This window comes from Papio anubis, chromosome 13, assembly GCF_008728515.1.
Source record: "Papio anubis isolate 15944 chromosome 13, Panubis1.0, whole genome shotgun sequence".
Taxonomy (NCBI): Eukaryota; Metazoa; Chordata; class Mammalia; order Primates; family Cercopithecidae; genus Papio; species Papio anubis.
The window spans coordinates 53,915,813-53,933,189 of record NC_044988.1 but is presented as its reverse complement, the minus strand read 5'-3'; the positions used below and the strand labels follow the sequence as shown (position 1 = coordinate 53,933,189).

The following is a 17,377-nucleotide window of genomic DNA, read 5'->3' as shown; positions in this document are numbered from 1 at the left end:
GTATCTCACATCATTTAAAATAAATTTAATTACTCAGTTTCTGTTGCTTACAATCAAGAATCTGTGCACCATATCAAAGCCAGCAGGGAAGTGAGGTCTGGGCTGTATTATTGTGTTTGAGATACTCTGGGGAAGATCAGGAATATTGATATATTTGCAAAAGACTTTAAATCTTGGCTTAAGATTCTTGACGCTACCAGTTTACCACTAGTATGATCTTGTTGTGAAAGTTACTAAACCTTACCCTTCTCACAGATGCAAATGGAAATAATACTATCTATCGTGAAGGCCAGTTGGAAAAACTGAGAAAATGTATAATATGATCCAGAACCAGGACTGGCATATGGGGGACAATGAAGAATTTTTTTAATCTTTATTATTTCATCATGTATGTAAATTGCCTATACTCTCCCACCTACGTGAGCTGTCTGGACTCTATGAGATATAAAGACAAAATGAGTATCCAGAAATTAACTCTACATGTTTTTAAAAAGGCTAATAGAAAGAAACCAAATATATACACATGGGACGTTGGGTTACAGGCTAAACTTACGATTATGGACATTTACTGCTCACATTAGCTATAAGATGAGGTATTACACAATAAAATCCAGAGAGGAGCTCTTAAACATGATACTCTTTACTTCATCTCAGGAGTATTATTTCAGTTGTTTAAAGAAGAAAAATAGGAGGCCAACACTGGCTAGTTTGATTAGGAAAGCTTGTATTCTTAAAAGGTATCTGACAAATAGCAGCAGCTTACAATAAAGGCCCTGAACTATTGTTTCACTTCCATTATTGCTCCAATGGCATGATTGTAACTTTCCTGATATGGAGGAGAAGAGTATTTTGTTTGGTTGTTTTGCTGGATTTTCTGCATAACCCTAGTTACACTGTCTTCTGAGACTGCATAGAATTGTTGAAGGCTCAGGCATCACTAGTGTCTCACAGTGTGTCACTGGGAAAGTAATTAACTCTTTCCGGGCTCCATTCTTTTCACTGCTAAAATGGGCATTATGTTTTCTCTCTCTTGGGTTATCATGAGAATTAAATGAGATCATGCATACAAAGTTCTGGGTATGTCTGGCACACTTTTTAAAAAACAGCTGCACTCACAAAGTGAGATGTTCCCTTCACTTTTAGTCCAATAAAATGCATATTCATAGAGAATCGGGTCACATTATCTCTGCATGACAGGTTTCTGCAGGGACATGGGTTTGCCAGATTCACCAGCTGTCTTCACATCTTCCCAATCCCATGAGATTTCTGCACATTTTTCCTGTACTTTTAGTGGCTCCCCAGAGACAGTCTTCCTTAGAGAGGAATCAGGGTATAGGCGAATGCTCCATTAATTTTCTTGCTGGCATTTTACAGCCAGTGGTGTGGATGACCAAAGAGCAGCCAGGATGGGAGACAGCTAGACAGAGCCTGCAGGCCCCTCTGGAATACTTTCACTATCAGAACACAATGAATGAAAAACCTTTAAAAACTCCTGTGAGTTACAGAGAAAGCTTCCAGTGAAGATGGTGGTGTTGGCTGACTCTAGGAAATGGAAGAGAGGAAAAACAGAACAGCAGGAGCAAAAAAAATAAAGGCAATATTCCAGCATGCTACTACGTGTGTCCTTATTTCTTTCATCTTAAAATTCTAATTTTAAAATGTTAAAATGATAAATGCTATATAACATTATAGGATGTTTAAGAAATGTAATAAATAAATATCACATAGCTCACTACCCAAACACATCATTCATTTTAATTTTGCATATCTCTTCAAGTATTCATTCCTTTTTTTTTTTGAGATGGAGTCTTGCTCTGTTGCCCAGGCTGAAGTGCAGTGGCACAATCTCGGCTCACTGCAACCTTTGCCTCTGGGTTCAAGTGATTCTCCTGCCTCAGCCTCCCCAGGTAGCTGGGACTGCAGGCGCACACCACCATGCCTGGCTAACTTTTTTATTTTTAGTAGAGATGGGGTTTCACCATGTTGGCCAGGCTGGTCTCAAACTCCTGACCTCACGTGATCCGCCCACCTTGGCCCTCCAAAGTGCTGGGATTACAGGTGTGAGCCACCATGCCCGGCCCTAGTATTCATTCGTATAGAACACATATCTTGGGTATTAGTTAATAGCGTTCATTTTTACTTTATGTAATATTAAGTAATTTTCAATGATGTCACCTTAATTTCATTATCATTACTTTTGATAGTTCAAAACTGTATATCAACTAAACATATATCTATTATTTATATATCAAATATCAATAGACAGTTTGACTGCTTTCATGTGCTTTATTGTAAACAATTCTTAAAAGAATATTTTTGTTCATTGACTATAGTACATTCTATCTTTTGGATAATTCCTTTAAGACAAATTGCTCAGGATGGTATTAATCAATCTGAGGATAGGAATATTTTTAATCTATATAGAATATGACATGAAGAGATTATTCTGATTTGCTACATGTTCAACTTTCTTTTGAAATGCTTTAGAAGTATGAATAAATTTTACAAGTCTCTAAGGTACTCTCGGGAGATAAAGACATAGCAGGTATATAATTTCTGCCTTGTACAAATGGAGAGATTAAAGTATAGAATGTTTAAGTGATTTGCTTGAAGTAACACCTCCGAGACACTCAGGGTAATGTCCCAGGGCTTATGCCAAGCATCCATTAGTTGCAGATCACTTCATTTGCCTCGATCCAAAAGACAGCTTTGCAAACAACTTAATTTCACTGCTCAGAAGTCACCCACAGGATGCTCATTGCTGCCCCCATCATACACTGCAACATCCAAACCCTACAGTGGTCCTTACCCTGGAAATACTCTCAATGGATCTTTGTGAAAGACAAACTCCATATTTCCTTCTTGGCTTTGTAAAGTACTAACTAACAAATAAACAGCCTAGGAAAATTAGTTCAAAGGTGACTGCTATTTAGCAGCCCACATCTGGTTGGCAAATTCACATTTGTTTCTACTGCAAAGTAAACTGTATCTTCTTGTCAATGTATTAACTCAGATTTGCAAAATGAGAAAAACAATTAAGGAATTAATAAGAAAACATGTTTTTATTTGGCATCCTCCCAATTTGATCAATGTCACTGAGATTATGTAAACGGTAACTGTTTCAGTTTACATTTTGTTTTTTATTATGTGATAGAGACAAGCAAATTATTACAGATGTTTGTCCTTTATGACCTCCAGCAACTCCTCATGCTGACTATGGTTCAGTTTCTTTCTAAAATGTGTTGCTGAAGGTATTTTTAACATGAGAGGAGGACTCATCCTTCAATATAGGGCAGCTCTTCACAGAACTTTCTCTGTTATGCAAACACTTCTGTCTCAGAAAGCTAGAACCTTTCAACTGGGCATGATTTGCAGCTGTAAACCCTTGCTAAGTAATTTCTTATGATTTCAAATTCTGGGTGATTTGTTATTAATTTGCAGATAGAGTCTCAGGGAACTCTTCTGGAATGCAAAAGTTAGTTTGATTTAGGCTTTCAGAATAGCATTGAACACCCAATTCCTGGAGAGGTTTTACTTTGAGTCAGTGTGACAGTGCTTTCCATGTAAGAAAGAAAACCTATTGATGACTTAAGAGTAATCACATGTACTGTTTTTCCTGGGCGCAAAGGAATGGTATCTTGTTCCAATCAGAACCTATGTTTTCATTTCCATAACTATTATAACAAAAATATTAAAAGTATTTTACCTAATCTCCATCCTTTTATTGGCATATGCAATGCAGGAGATTCAATGACATCTAGGCTAAGAAACTGTCCTTTGTGGAACACCCTTATGCTGCTCTTGGTGTGGTAGGCTTGAAAATGGTCACCAAAGATATCCATATCCTAGACCCTCTAAATACACCACTCTACATGGCAAAAGGGGCCTTGTAGAGGTGATTTAAATTACAGGTCTTGAATTGAGGAGATTATTCTAGATTATTTGGGTGAGCCTAATGTAATCACATGGGTCCTTGTAAGAGGCTGGAGGGAGAAACAAACGAGGAAAAGGCAATATGACAATGCAAGAAGAGATTAACGTTCTACAGCCACAAGCCAAGCTATCCTAGCAGCCTCTAGAAAATGGAAGAGGCAAGGAACGGTCTCTTCTCTGAAGACTTCATGAGAAATAGTTCCGCTGACATCCTGATTACTTGATTATAGCCTCGTAAGACTCTTTTGGCACTCTGACCTCCAGATCTGCAAGACAGTACATTTGTGTGTGTTTATCCACTGATGTGATTTTTTACAGCAGCAATAGGAAACTAATATGATAGCTTTTGAAAAGTCTGGTCAATAACTACATGGTACTATCCCATCATGTACTACAAAATTCAAACCTAAATGTGGTGCTTACTCTGAAATACTTTTAATGGATCTCTGTAAGTATCACTTGTTCTCTGCAGTAGTAAATGTAACACATTTTAAATTGTGTAGCATTGTACAAATATAAGGATTTTATTGTTAGTGAAGAAATAATTATGAAAAATTAAGAATACAGACTTAAAAATCAATTTGCCAAATTTCAAATCTCAGCTATTACATATATAGTCCTGTGACCTCAGTATGTTACTAAACCTCTCAATGGTGTTTTACTCATGTTGTATACTGATTAGAAGTGCTTCCTAGAAATATAAATTTATTAGTGATATCCTGGGCTGAAAAATTAAACTCTTCATGACGAAGGTCATGGAAGCTGTATATTTCATAAGTACTCAAGTAATTCCTATTATTGAAGAAGTTGGGGAAAACTCCAGTGCTGATTTTATCCTTTGCTGCACATGTTACATCTTTAGCTTCAAAAAAGTTATACAGAAGAGAGGGCTGGTGATTCTCTTACTTCAATGATTGAACAGAGCACTCTGTTGACAATTGTTATATTCCACATCTCTTTAATTTATGTATTCACTCATTAATTAACATATCCTTTTCTTTATTATTTTCTTTTTCAAGTTATTAACCATCTACTATACATCAGGCTCTGTACTAAATGTATGGGATGTAAAGATGAATAAAGTAGTCCTGTCCTCAGAGAAGGTGCAAAGGGAAGTAGGCATACAAGTTAATATAAGATTTCAATTCACTGCTGGGTATAAAATGCCAGAGGAAGCTAAAGAGTGACAGACAAGATATAAAAGGAAGAGACGGTAGAAGTGAAGGATAAAAATCAACTTGCCAGGTGTAACTGCAGATAGTGCTAAATTGTTTCCCAAGTATTCCATATTCACATTCTCATAACACAACTATAATATAAATAACTCTCATTTTGTAAATGAGGAAACCAATATCGGGGGCACAGAGATGTCAAAATTCACATCGAGAATCAAATGTGAGTGTTGGCATTGGAAACACATTCTAAGTTCAGAAATCTTTCCATTATACCATGTTGCTTGTCATAGAATTATTTCTATAGAAAATGTGCTTAGCCATGTAGGGTTATGAGAAGGCAGAGATATGTCACATCTTCTAGAAGCCATAGTGGTTTCTAGACTTTATTCAGACGTTATTCCTTTTACAAAGGTGCCTCAAGTGTCTGTATGCTATTCATTTTTGAATCTTTAAAACCACACAGGATTTTGCATAAAGTGCCAGCACAACATATGCCAGAAGTATGAATGGGGTTGCTGTTTATTCATTCTTTCAAAAATTTTTACTGTACATCTTCATTGTATCGGGGGATAAGAATATCATGTCCTCAGGGATTTAGAAATATAAAAGAGAAAGAAACTTAAAAAAAAATCTAATATATTATTCTCTTCTAGACTAAATATTCTTTCAGAAGTTCTCCAATGATTATGAAATTATTTGTTTCACCCTGATGTTGAGGAGAAGCTGTCCACCCATCTGTGGGTTACTCTTACTCACAAACCCAAGAAACAAGTGAATTAGAAAACATTAACCAAGTTAAAATATTGGATTGTACAACAGTAAGTTTGTATGAATATATACCTTTTTTTTTTATTCTGCTAACTCTATTGTCATCATTTTCTTAATAACAAAGTTTTTACAACATTGCCATTTGAAATTTTATTTATTCATTTAACAAATGTTATAAAACAAATACCATATGCCAAATCCTAGACCCTATTGAATTCTATATCTCTAATGTCCATCACAACACCTAACATTAAAATTCAATTCAGTTTCCTGTTTTCTTCAAAGTGTAGAGAGTAGACATATATTGAATGCCCACTCCTCAAAATGATTGACAGAAAAACTTATCTATCAAGGAAATCAAAGTCTCTCTGACTAGCTGCAGTAAGAGATAATACTATTCTGATAGAGTCTTAATAATGTTCAAGAGGAGGGAAGTCAGTGGTGAATATTGATAGGGTTTTAGGACCTGAGATGGATGATTTCAAAGTATGTATTGCAAAAGGGGAGTTAGCTGAGATTGGGACGCGTCTATGACATAATAGCTTTAATAGCTTGTGTTGGTGGACACGAGAAAGTAAAGATCTTGAAATCACTTTTAGCAGTGAGCTCTTAATTTTGATAAATAAGATCTTGTATTTAATTAGCAATCATATTTCTCAGGGACACGTCTTTTCTGGGACAAGTAACAAAGTCACTTTTGCTTTCCTGTATTATTTAACTTAGGAACAGGAAAGTTCAGGCATAACTCAGATATTGTGAGTTCAGTTTCAGACTACCATGATAAAGCAAGTCACACTAATGTTTTGTTTTTTCAGTGCATATCAAAATGATTTTTACACTACACTGTAGTATATTATGTATGCAATAACATTACATCTAAAAACAATGTACAGATCTTACTTTTAAAATACTTTGTTGCTGGAAAATTCTAATGATCATTTGAGTCTTCAATAACTCATAATATTTTTGCTGGTGGCAGGTCTTGCCTGGATGTTGATGACTGCTGACTAATGGGATGGTGGTTTCTGAAAGTTTTTTCTTTTTCTTTTTTTTTTTTTGTAGGAATGGAGTTTTGCCATGTTGCCCAGGCTGGTCCCGAACTCCTGAGCTCAAGCGATCCTCCATACGTGAGCCACCGCACCCAGCCAACTCTTCTTTTCACGAAAGATTTCTGTCTAGCATGTGATGCTGTTTGATAGCATTTACCCACAGTAGAACTTCCAAAACTGGAGTTGATCCTCTTACATACTGCCACTGCATTGCTAACTAAGTTTATGTAATATTCTAAATTATTTGTTGTCTTTTCAACAATGTTCACAGCATGTTCACCAGGAGTAGATTTTCTTTCAAGAAGCCACTTTCTTCGCTTATCCATAAGATGCAAAAGTTTTAAATATTATGAAAATTAACAAAATGTTACACAGAGACAAACAGTGAGCACATGCTGTTGGAAAAATGGAGCCAAGAGACTTACTAAACACAGGATTGTCACTAAATTTCAACTTATAAAAAATACTGTTAATCTGCTAAGTGCAATAAAGCAAAGCACATTAAAATGAAGTATGCCCGTATATCTAAACACATGAAAATGAAATTATGTTTATTTCATTTCTCAGATGAAAGGTCAGGCTCACATCATGTGATTTGCATTGGCCAATGAAATGTGACTCATGGTGACACCTATCACTTCTGGGTAGAAGCTTTAAGAGACATGCATGCCTGACCATATTATCTTTCCATTCTACCACAACATCTGGCATGTTGTAGCTATTGTGACTGCTTTATCAGCCTGGATCCCAAAGGTAAGGTGGCACGACATTGAGCAGAGATCATAATCATACTGTTACCAATATGAAACTTGTATAGGAAATATGCCTTTTGTGCTGTTTTAAGTCAATACGATAGGGTTATTTGTTCCAGCAGAAAGATCTAGTCAATTCTAAGCAAAAGACATGGTAAGTATATATTTGGTAAATATATAATAGATAAATGAATGAATTAATGATTATTAGGTAATGCATTATACACAAACTTCTCAGTTTTTCTATTTACATCTTATACAAATGTGCTGCATTTTAAATAAAATTTGACAGAGAGAAAATTAAATAAGGGCATGATTATTTATTTACACTATAAAACATCCTTCCCCACTTGAATTCATTTAAAATAATAAATCACTGACCTTTCATTTACATGCTTATGACATACAGCAAAGCACATTTACATCCAAATTTGTGTCCTCTCTTGTCTTCATCAGGATTACGCTGAAAATATCTGCTACAATTACTTGCTTAGAAATAACTTTATGCAGCAATTGTTATTGCTATGTAGGTCGTGGTATTTTCTAGATAACTTCTCTAAGTAGACTTTTTGGATAGCAACTGAGGTGACTAATTCATTGACGATTAAGTTTAGAATAAGATAAATTTCTATCTTTCCTCTTTTGTAATAGCAATCCTAACATTTATTTGACATTATAATATTACAGAAAATTACTACCATAATTATGTACCTTGCTAATGTCTGTATAATTCTAGAATGAATTAATAGTAATACTGCACTAGAAGATTGAGTGAAAAATTCTAAGCATTATTCATGTCTCTGCCAGCATATTCTTCAGCTAATCATGACAGAACTAGTACAATAGTTTGTCATCTGTAATTGTTTGCTGAATAGTAGGCACACCTCATAATGAAAAAAAAAAATGTAGAGGAAAAGAAAAAGTACAGAAAGAGTAAAGGAAAGAAAGCCCTCAGTATCATCTTTCATTGTGCTCAGTATACACACTGCTTAGCAGACTTGCTGATATTACTATGAAAGAATGAGATGCATGACTATATTTTTCTCTATAGTTTTATATTTATGATTTTCAAAAGTTATGACATCTACATGAGTTTAATTTAATTCGTAGTGAGAAATGGTTATCAAGTAAACCAAATAACACATCTATTACATAACACAGCCATTATGCCACCCTGCCCCTTACCTCATCTCTATACTGAGCACCCACAAATCACACATTTTTATAACATTTTGCTGAACTAGTAAAGATGGTTGTTAAAGACCTTGAAGAAGTGGAGCCTATACCTTATTGCATACAAATGTGAGTTGCAGATTTTATTACAATCAAAATAAATTATAAAACAGTAAAGACTTCCTGTAATATCAACATATATGCATGCCACACTAAGTTCCTAATTTAAAGCCTTAAATACTCATAAGAAGTTTGCCATATGTGAAATGTAGACTTGGTACATTTACTGTGAGAAGCTTACCTTTTGCAGTACCCTCACTTCCACATTTAAGCACATCACATTAACTGTGTAATTAACCTCTTTGTTTGTAATTCGCTTTGAATTATAAATAAGGCAAAACCCATTATGAGGTATGTGAAGTCATGTGATTATGGTATACATCCACTGACCTGATTTTCCTTCATACTTCATTGATTTTGAATAAAATGCATTTCAAGAGAGGTAAGAACTGGGAAATTAACTCGTTTATTTAGCATCAGTTTTATAGGTTAAAGCAGAGATCCAGAGAGAAAATTACTTGAAGTTACAAAGTGAGGTTTTGTTCTTTTAACACCTCCACTGAGTTGTCTTTAATTAAAAACATATTTGAGAAATCCAAGTTTCCTTTATATTCCTGATGGGGGCAATCATCATCTCAAAGGTAGGGTCATATGCCAAATATCATACCCATCTTGAGATGAACATTTTGTTGTTTGCCAAACAGTTAGTTACTTTGCATAAAGCCCTCACTAGTGAAATCACTTACCATGTTGTACCCTGCTTCTCTGTATTATTGCCAATATATGTCCTAAAACCTGGCCAAAGAGTCTCTTATACAAAACTATGTTTCTGTTTTGCAGGTCAGCCAGATAGACAATTAGGAGATGGGTGCAGTCTCCTAGAGAACTATTCACTAAGGCCCATCTTCTTTCAGAGTTTTCACATGGTTTAATAAGTGCATTTCCTTTAAGATTAGACTAGTATTCCTGAAAAGTAGAAAGACTGGAGCTTTTGACTACATCTGATCAACCTACTCCATTCCATCCCATTGTGTGATGATGATGGTTACAGTGATGTGATGAAGGTTGTATAAAGCCTTCAACTCTGAATATTTGACATTTGCTTCCTGCAGTCACTTTTAAACCACTTGAGTAAATAATGAGGGCATATATTCTTGGCAACTGAAAAAGCTAGCCATATCTGAAAGTAGAAAAAGGAACTAAGAGAGAAAAATTAGTTAAATCCCATATTGGGGGTTGCTCACTCATTAAAACTGCATTGTGTAAAGCATCAAATAGCTCATGAAATTGAACAAATTAAGGTGGGAGTCATAATTCTATCCCATGCTTTTTACTGGCCCATGCTTCATTATATAAAAACTATAGCAGGAAAATACTGCAAAATCAGAATTTTTGGCCTAAGAAAGTAGGAAAAGCAAAAAGGTGAGAGGCTTTTATCTGTTTAATAAACACTTTGAATTCACATAAATAAATAAAACCTAGAAAGGGAATTTACTGACTACACTTTTCATGGGCATGAATATAGTATTTCTTATGTTTTCTGATACCTTGACTTCTGGGGTTTTATCTCTCTGTCTATGTAATTATCTATCAAGCTAGCTATCCATCTATATATCTGGCATATGTTTATTCATATTTCTAAGTCCAGCAACAACATTCTTATCTTTCTAAAGATAACAAACTTACTTTAGTATGATCACTGTTTCTGAGTTTCACTTTAAACCTGGGACTGGAGCACTTCAAGAATACTAGTGTGATGAGAGAGAAAGAGAGAACACAAGGAACAAAATTTAAAAAATAGATAAAGTGGACAACATCAAAATTTAAAACTTCTACACATCAAATGATACAATCAACTGAAGGAAAAGCAACCTACAGAATGGGTGAACACTTTGAAAACCATATGTTTGTTAAGGGTTGATATCTGAACATATAAATAACTCTTACACGTCAACAACTAAACAAATGACTCAATTTAAATATGAGCAAAGGACTTGAATAGACATTTCTCCAAAGAAGATATGCAAATGAACAATACTCACATAAAATAATGTTTAACATTACTAATCATTATGGAAGCAGAAATCAAAACCATGAGATGCCATCTTGCACTCATTAGGATATCTGCTATACAAAATCAGAAAATCACAAATACTGGCAAAGACGTGGAGAAATTAGAACCCTTGTGCACTGATGATGGGAATGTAAAACTGTGTGTCCATTATGAAAAACATCATGTCAGTTTCTTGACAAATTAAAAATACAATGAACCTATGATCCAGCAATTCCACTTCTGTATATGTACCCAAAATAATTGAAATCCAGGTTTCAAAGAAATATTTGTATACTCATATCACAGCAGCATTATTCACATAGCTAAAATGTGGAAACAACTCAAGTATCTGTTAAAAGATAAATAGATAAACAAAATGTAGTATATACATAATACTGAACTACTATGCGGTCTTAAAATGGAAGAAAATCCTATCACACACTACAACATGGATAAACCCTGAGAACATTATGCTAATTACATAAGCCAATCACAATTAGATAAATACTCTACGATTCACTTATACAGATACCTAGAGTAGTCTAATTCAAAGACAAAATGTAGAATAATGGATGCCAGGAACTGGGGGCAAAATGGAATGTGTAGTTTTGTAATGGGTATAGAGCTTTTAGTTTTGCAAAATATAAAGAATTTTGAATGTACTTAACACCACTGAACTATACACTTAAAAATGGTTATGATGGTAAACATTGTTTGACTACAATTTCAGCACAATTAAAAATAAAAATTATTTTTAAGAGAGAAAAAAATGAACTAGGGAAATCATTAAGTTCTTTGGATAACCAATTTGGTAGGATTTTTTTCCCTTTTATTGTTATTATTATTATTTTGAATTTGGAGCTGGAACTTTACTTCACATAATTACTTGCTATAAAATGAACCTTCTTAGCAGTGCTAGTAAGTTACCTGAAAAAGGGATTAGTAATCTTGTAACCTAAAAACACTTATATGCCAAAGACATCTCTACCTTTACCAAGATATTCTTACTCTGTGAAGGATTGATGGATCTCCTTGTATTAGTTTTCTATGCTGTACAACAAATCATCATAGACTGAGTGACTTAGAACAACACCCACTTACTATCTTTAGCCAGGAGAGCAAGTTGACCAGCAAGACAAAGTCTTACACAGCATGAGTTATTCATGGAATGACATCCTCTCACCTTTACTGTTCTCTGTTGTTAGAAGCAAGTCATGAGTCTCAGATACAATAGAGGGAAGAAGATTGTGGAAGAGAACATCAGAAATTAGGGGCTGTTAAAGCCTGTTTAACTCTTCTTCCCATATTTTCATCTCATTCACATTTTTGATATAAACATGGAGTATTCCCATGAATGACACCCCTTGGTTAAACTGAAAGATGTTTACAATTAATCTCTTGCAGATGTTGGGGATCTAAACATGTCCATTTCATTGTTTTGACTTCCAGTGTACAACTTTATAAAACTCTCCTCAAGTTTTGGGTCTTTGAATAATCCATAAAGCTGCTGTTTATTTTATTTACCAGTGGATATTGAACCCAGGATACTAGTTGCCAGAAAATTAGTATTCTGTTGTTCTCACTTTCAGCTTTTCACATCTGATCACATAGTTTAATTTTAATATAAATTTATGTCAATTATTAGGCTGTACTCAAATGTATTCTTTGAAATAATATGTGATTTTTCAAAATCTTAGTTTAGAAATTTTATTGTTATAAAATATCGTGGGTACGTCAATGCCTTGAAATAGATTGGCACTCAAAGATCTAGCAAGTTTTGTTTTGTTTTAAATTCTGCCTGTCCAGTCCTTCTGGTGACCCCTTTCTAATGAAGATAAGCCCTTCCATCATAGTCACATGTGTTAGGGAGTTGCCTAGTTTTTTGACTTTTCATCTATTTAATCATGTGCTAAAATCTCCAAAATTTTTTATGCAAACCTTTTTCTTTCCTGTGGAAAACTGTTCCACTGGGCTTGGTTTCTCTTATGATGATAATGATAATACATTATTTGAGACGTGATCTCACTCTGTCACCCAGGCTGGAGTGCAGTGGCATGATTACTGCTCACTGCAACCTCCCTCTCACAGGGCCAAACAATCTTGCCACCTCAGCCTCTCAAGTAGCTGGGACTACAGGTTCACATCACCACACACGGCTATTTTTTAAGTGTTTTGTAGAGATGGGGTCTCACTATGTTGCTTAGGCTGGTCTTGAACTCCTGGGTTCAAGCAATCCTCCCTCCTCGGCCTCCCAAAGTGCTAGGATTATAGCACCATGCCTGGTCATCTCCTATTAATTATTTCTTCACAGGTTTCTAAACAAATACAATCTGTGTTGCCACTCAAAAAATGTGTATTTATGACAACTTTTTGTTAAGCTCAATAAGGGTCTTCCCTTGGTTCCCCAAATACTCTCAATCAGTTTTCTGGGCAAAATTCAGTTATTTACTTTTCTTCTGTCCTACATATTTACTACACGCTTCTACTTGCTAGACATTTATGGACTATTTTAAATGCAATGGTTAAGGTAATTTTCTGTGAACCCTCCTATGGCTCTAACTAAACAACAAAAAAAATCTGGTTCTGATATATTTGCTCTCTAAAACAGAGTATCTTTTTAATAAAAGAACTGCATCTCTTTCTGGTTAGAAGGTAACCAGAAACAATTTCTCTTTTATCACCTTCCAAACAAAATATAATAGGATTTTAAGGCAGAATTATGGAAGAAAACTCATTTTGTCATCCAAACAAGCCACATTGAAGATCACACTCTCAGTAGTAGTAATCCCCCAGGCTGGAGTGCAGGGGCACGATCTCGGCTCACTGCAAGCTCCTCCTCCCAGGTTCACACCATTCTCCTGCCTCAGCCTCCTGAGTAACTGGGACTACAGGCGCCCACCACACCCAGCTAATTTTTTTGTATTTTTAGTAGAGACGGGGTTTCACTGTGTTAACCAGGATGGTCTCGATCTCCTGACCTCGTGATCCGCTCATCTCGGAATAACCAAATGAAAATTTTATCAATTTCTGATTTCTGTTTCTCATTTTCATGAGATATCTTATACATTTTCACACGAAGCTTCAGCATAATGTTTGCTCAGTGCTATGGTTTGAATGTCCCTTCCAAAACTCATGTGAAATTAAACTGCCAATGTAAGGTATTAAGATGTGGGACATTTGACAGGTGTTTAGGTCATAACGGCTCTACCCTCATGAATGGATGAATGCTGCTATGGCAGAAGTGGTTGTATTATCTTGAGAGTGAGCTCCTAATAAAAGGATAAGTTTGGCGTCCTTTTTCTCTCTGTCTTGTATGGTTTCTCACTTCTCACCATGTGATACTTTCTGCCATATTAAAAGCCAAAAGAAGACCCTCACCAGATATAGCTCCTCGATCTTGGGCTTCCCAGCCTCTGGAACTATGAGCTAAATAAATTTCTGAAGTATTCTGTTACAGAGTAGAAAACAAGCTGAGACACTCAGGTTTTAATACAGTATTTTTTTAAGTAGGTGAATCTATAAAGATAATATTAGTTATTTTCCTTAGTGACTAATAAAGATTGGTCATACTATATACTACAGACATTTGTTGTTTCATCTTATCCAGGAGAGGATATGGATTTCATTAAAATTTGTTTATATTTCTTTAATAGGTAATATAAGGAAGCTCTAAGATATTGGAAAATTATACAAAGTTTTATACTGATTTAAAGAGTTGAGCTGGAACTTGAATCCAAATCTATCTAAACTTATACTCAAGCTTTTGTCATGGAAAATCATAATGCTGCCTTAAAATGAAGCTTTTTTCTTTCTGTAATATGCAAACCCTAAGCAATAGAATTAGACTCCACTCCCTTCAAACAAGTGTATATATGGAGTAAAATTTAAAGCCATTTTTCCCGTCTAAATGGCTGTAGTGACTACTCTTTTCATGCAATTTTAATTCAAATTAAATTGAATTAAAAAATAAAACTATGAAATTATTAAATTAGTTTTTAATATGTTAAAGACATGGCAGAAGATAAATTTTTAACAATGTAATCTTTAGTTGCAAAGTTTATTTTCTCATTTTTTAAAACTTTAAATTTTTAGAAATTAGGAAATTTTCTCAACAACTTCATTTGTTTGGTTTATTGGTAAATATCAATTTATTTTTAAAAACATGCCTTTATAGAGGCTATAGTCATTTGATTTCTACACTACGCTTTATGGAATCTAATATTAATTCTATTAATCTAGGGGTTAGATATCTTTATAAGCTTACATGGCATGTAGACAAGCCTTTACTCAGCAGTTCTCAATGTTGTGGTATTGATAAACATTGAAGGCAGAGCATAAGTTGAGATAAACTCAGATATAGTGAGTAATAGATTGGGAGGACAGAGCAGTAGAAAGGAGAATGTGAAAGTGGAACTAGGTAGGATCCCAGAGCTCTTCCAACAGAAGATATGCAGCTCAAAGTTATCAACTTGTTGATGAAAAGAGTAAAAATCTGAAAATATTTGAAGACGTCTGTTCTGAGCCATTTATGAGTGACCAATGGCATGCAATACAGCCCCCAGAGATTCTGAGAACATGTGGCCAAGTAGTTGGGCTACAGCTTGGTTTTATACATGTTAGGGAGACATAAGACATTAATCAAAACCTGTAAGATGTGAATTGGTTCTGTCCAGAAAGGCAGGACAACTGTAAGCAGTGGCTTCCAGGTCACAGGTGGATTCAAAGACTTTCTGATTGGCAATTGGTTATTAACTGAAGACCTGAAATCAACAGAAAGAAATATCTGAGTTAGATAAGAGGTTGTGGAAATCAAAAGTTTTATCATGCAGATGTAGCCTGTAGGTAGCATAAGAGAGAATAGATTGTAAACTCAACAGACTTAAAGAGTCTGTTCTATCAGTCTTAAGGCCTTTGTATTGATGTTAATGCTATCAGCTGTGCCTGAATTCCAAAAGGAGAAGGGTACAATGAGGCATGCCTGATCCCCACTTCCCATCATGGCCTGAGCTAGTTTTTCAAGCTAACTTTGGAAGGCCCTTGGCCAACGGGTGGGCCCATCAGTCAGTTAGAATTTTATTTTTGGTTACAAACCATTTTGGGTAGATTACTAGTCATTTCTTGGATATCACTGCATGAGCTCAGTATTACACCTACCCTCCTCATCCCATGTCCAACTTAAATGTGGCAACTGGCCATACAAAATTCAAGGAAAGCAATCTGAAGACATACCCAATAGATAAGGCTTTCACGAGTTTAGACCAGCTTCCACCCCTATACTTTATGACTGAATTTAAAGCCCACTTATTTAAAAATTACTTGCCAATTTAAGTTAATCTGATTTTCTTATACCTTGATCTAACAGCTAATCATTCTACAAAGCCACTATGGTGAATGAGAAAAGCAGTCATCAAATAGAACAACTAATTCTGATATGCTGACTAGCACTCTGTGAAGGACAGACTGGACAATAAATCAATGGAATTGAGTGCTTTTTGTCCTAAGCCCACAAATTCATTTACAAATTCCAACTTCATATTTCATGTCTGATAAACAATTCCTTATGCATTGAGGAAAATGTATCTGTGAGTGTTCACAGGGGGAGAGGTGTGAAATTCAATTTTTGAGAGTTTACCATTGAAGAAAAACTTTACATATGTCATAACAATTAATTTCACACTAACTGTACAAGGCTTTAATATCACCTCCACTTTACAGAAAATGATTCTGATGTTCAGGGGAGTTAAATACACATTCCAGGACCCAGAGGTGATAAGTGGCAGATCAGATTCCAGAATCTGCACCCTTTTTCTTACAGGTATTAACCAGTTGTGGTGATCATATTTGCAATATTCTCTCAAGTATTTTTATGTTCTCAGATTTCTAACGCGTTTATTTAAACATACCAATTGATATTTAAAATTAAATGTATCTTTCAAAGGAGATGCTATTTTAGATCTACAATTCAGTATACAATTTTAACCTAATTAAAAGATGTTGTTATGCAAGTAGAATATTTTAAATTATTTATTAACGATTAATACTTAAATATTTACTTTCTGTCTCTTAGGGATTCTGTTGCTTAGTGTGTAAAAGTTAAAATTTTAAAAATATAGATGATTTAAAGAGATACATATCTTAAACTGGAACTCCCTAAATACCTTTAAGCTTATCCAGTGAGGACAAATATCACCCCCAGCTTACCCACCCATTTCAGACAGATCACTGGTCACTTCATAGACATGACTGCATATATCCAGCATCACACTCACCCTCCCCACAGTTAAGATATTTTGGGTGAGATGAAGGTAATTAACATAATTTACCTCAAAATATATTTATTTGACATATTTTGAAATGGCTGCTACTTGGCCGTCCTGATAAAAAATGGCCTTACAAAGCTGTCTTAAGTGGGGA

General features: G+C 34.9%; 1 long non-coding RNA gene across 1 annotated transcript in view; it reads left to right on the top strand.

Annotated features, from left to right (window-relative positions):
* The window catches only part of LOC103878285, a 79,072-nt gene extending 62,637 nt beyond the window's left edge, over positions 1–16,435 (top strand). Inside the window, exons 5-7 of the long non-coding RNA XR_002517549.2 lie at positions 5,762–5,926; positions 7,493–7,678; positions 16,326–16,435. This is a non-coding gene — a long non-coding RNA (uncharacterized LOC103878285). The remainder of the gene's footprint in view (positions 1–5,761; positions 5,927–7,492; positions 7,679–16,325) is intronic.
* Positions 16,436–17,377: the final 942 nt, after the last annotated feature.